Below are 2,995 nucleotides of genomic sequence, written 5' to 3' on the forward strand. Positions count from 1 at the left end.
TCTATAGTTCATGGGGTTGCAGAGTCAGACACGACTGGGCAACTTTCACTTCACTTCCAAGAACTTTAGAATAACTCACTAAATGGAACGCTCTCTTCTGAAATCTCTACAAAGTCCCAGGGAAGAGTCATTTTGATGAAGTCCATGTATTAAAATAATGCTTTTTCTAGCATCTTTTGAAAATGAAGAATATCATTTTGAGCAGTTAAAGTTTTCAGGGTCACAGGTTTTCAAAAGTCATCAAAAATTAAAAGGGAGAAAGTAGAATATTAAGTCACATCTCATCTCTAGATTTCTGAAATGCAGAGGGAGGAATGGGAAGAGGGAGGGAAGGAGGAAGAGAGAGAGAGGAAAGAAGAGAGAGAATGAAAGAGAGAGAACACACACATACTAATAAATATTAGCTTGAAAAAGACCTTGTATTCATATATTTTGGGCCTTTTTATTTCAAATAAAAAAGGGAAAACTTTTACTGTTTGAGAGTGAAAGTGAGATAGAGAGAATAGAAAAGATAAAGACAGAATGAAAATATCACAAGTACCAGAATGTTTACTTTTACATTCTCCGTTTGAATTTTGAAGCAGATTTCCAGAGTTTGTTTTTTGGTTGCATGTGTGTAGAAGAGCTATATTCTAAGACAGAAAAACAAGAGGAACTGGCCTCAGTACTCAATGCTTGCATATCATTTATTTATTCATCAACAATTTATTGGGTATTTACCATGCCAGACACTGTCCATCAGTTATACAGAGATAAACAAGATTTAGTATTTACAACTTTGAAATCCAATTAGGTTTCAGAGAAACAAATATAATTCTCTCATAGATGATAAATTTAGCACATACTATGTCTCACATACTCTGCCAAGCACCTTATATTCATTTGTAAAGAAAATAGGATCGTAGTTTCCTCATCGGTAAGTAAGCTGGAGTCTTGGGAAGTTATTTAAACTTCTGCAGCATTTCCTCTGCTGAGGTCAGGCTTCTAATCACTTTATTGTATATTTTTAAAGAACTATGTTTGAGCTGTTTTTATTTTTACAAAGGAAGCGAGAAACTCTTCCTGGAGTTGGAAGGAAGGAAGAAAACTTGGGCATGTTCTCCAGCACTGGTCATATTTTAGATGAGTTGTAAAGATGGGTGGATGGGGCAATGAGAAGAACATATTAATAGACGAAAGAACAGGAACATGAACAAATAACAGTTAGCTCAGGATGAAATGCTGGGGAAGCTGGGAAGAGAGGTGAGAAATAAGGATGGGAAAGTCAGCATGATGCTAGTGAGCCTAACATGTTGAGAAGCTTGATAAGACATCAAAATTATTACAGAAGATGGCATCTTAGAACAAATTCCACAAAAGCAGATCCTGAGACAGGGATCCAGAGGCAACTGATTTATTAAGGAAACACCCTTAGGAGAAGTTAGGTGGATGAAGGAAGACACAGAAGGGAAAGAGGTCAATCAATAGCTCATTTTAGTCTTTCAGCCATCTTGGACCCTGTGGAGGCCTGCTGGGAACAGGGTTTCTAAAAAGACACATAGAAGGCTGTGGTCCAAGGTGACTTTTGCTAGTTATGAACAGGGTCTATGGAACCAGAGGGAGCACTCAGCTCTTCTGAAAACTGAAGGTGTGTGTGCTAGAGATGAAACTGAACTCTGTCTAAGCAAAAGATGTGCTTGTGTGCACAAAGCAAAGAAGAACACAGCAACTACTGGTGGAAAATCTTACAAAACCAGAGTAATCTGGGGAAAGATAACTCAGGCTCATGGAAACAGTGGCCTGCTGCTGCTGCTGCTGCTGCTGCTGCTGCTGCTAAGCTGCTTCAGTCATGTCCAACTCTGTGTGACCCCATAGACGGCAGCCCACCAGGCTCCCCCATCCCTGGGATTCTCCAGGCAAGAACACTGGAGTGGGTTGCCATTTCCTTCTCCAATGCATGAAAGTGAAAAGTGAAAGTGAAGTCGCTCAGTCGTGTCCAACCCTCAGCGACCCCATGGACTGCAGCCTTCCAGGCTCCTCCATCCATGGGATTTTCCAGGCAAGAGTATTGGAGTGGGGTGCCATTTGGTTTGGGCCAAATTCCAAAACAATTGTCCTGTTAGGGCCACTGGGCACAGAATATGTGCGATGCATTATCGTTCAAGGATTTAAACTAACTGAAAAGTAAATAAATGAAAGTGTGGATTTTTTCCTCTTGGTTAAACAAACAAACTAAGCGCAGGCAGTGGCAGCGGCAGTGGCCGGTGCTCTAAGCGCAGGCGGTGGCAGCCAGCACACTAAGCTCGGCCAAGAGCTACCCCATGTCCGAGGTCAGCGACAGTGGCCTAGAGTGCCAGGCTGTGACGGCCCAGGAACGGCTGAGAGGAGCTACCCTGCATCTGAGGCCAGGGACAGCGGCTGAGAGGAGCCATCTCACGTCCAAAGAGTGGTGGCTGCCTGGTGCAGGAGGGCCTAGAGGAGCCATCCATGCTGAAGATCAGGAAGGATGGTGGGAGGAGATTCCCCTCATCCAAGGTAAGGAGCAGCGGCTGCACTTTGCTGGAGCAGCCGTGAAGACATACCCCACATCCAAGGTAAGAGAAACCCAAGTAAAATGGTAGGTGTTGCAAGAGGGCATCAGAAGGCAGACACACTGAAACCATAATCACAGAAATCTAGTCAATCTTATCACACTAGGACCACAGCCTTGTCTAACTCAGTGAAACTAAGCCATGCCCATGGGGCAACCCAAGACAGGTGGGTCATGGTGGAGAGGTCTGACAGAAGGTGGTCCACTGGAGAAGGGAATGGCAAACCACTTCAGTATTCTTGCCTTGAGAACCCCATGAACAGTATGAAAAGGCAAAATGATCGGATACTGAAAGAGGTACTCCCCAGGTCAGTAGGTGCCCAATATGCTACTGGAGGTCAGTGGAGAAATAAATCCAGAAAGAATGAAGGGTTGGAGCCAAAGCAAAAACAATACCCAGCTGTGGATGTGATGTGATAGAAACAA

General features: G+C 43.5%; 1 pseudogene; it reads left to right on the plus strand.

The window, feature by feature from the left end:
- The first annotated feature begins 1,213 nt into the window (after positions 1-1,213).
- Positions 1,214-2,151, plus strand: LOC138091617 (large ribosomal subunit protein eL33 pseudogene; annotated as a pseudogene).
- Positions 2,152-2,995: the final 844 nt, after the last annotated feature.

This window comes from Capricornis sumatraensis, chromosome 15 (genome assembly GCF_032405125.1).
Source record: "Capricornis sumatraensis isolate serow.1 chromosome 15, serow.2, whole genome shotgun sequence".
NCBI lineage: Eukaryota > Metazoa > Chordata > Mammalia > Artiodactyla > Bovidae > Capricornis > Capricornis sumatraensis.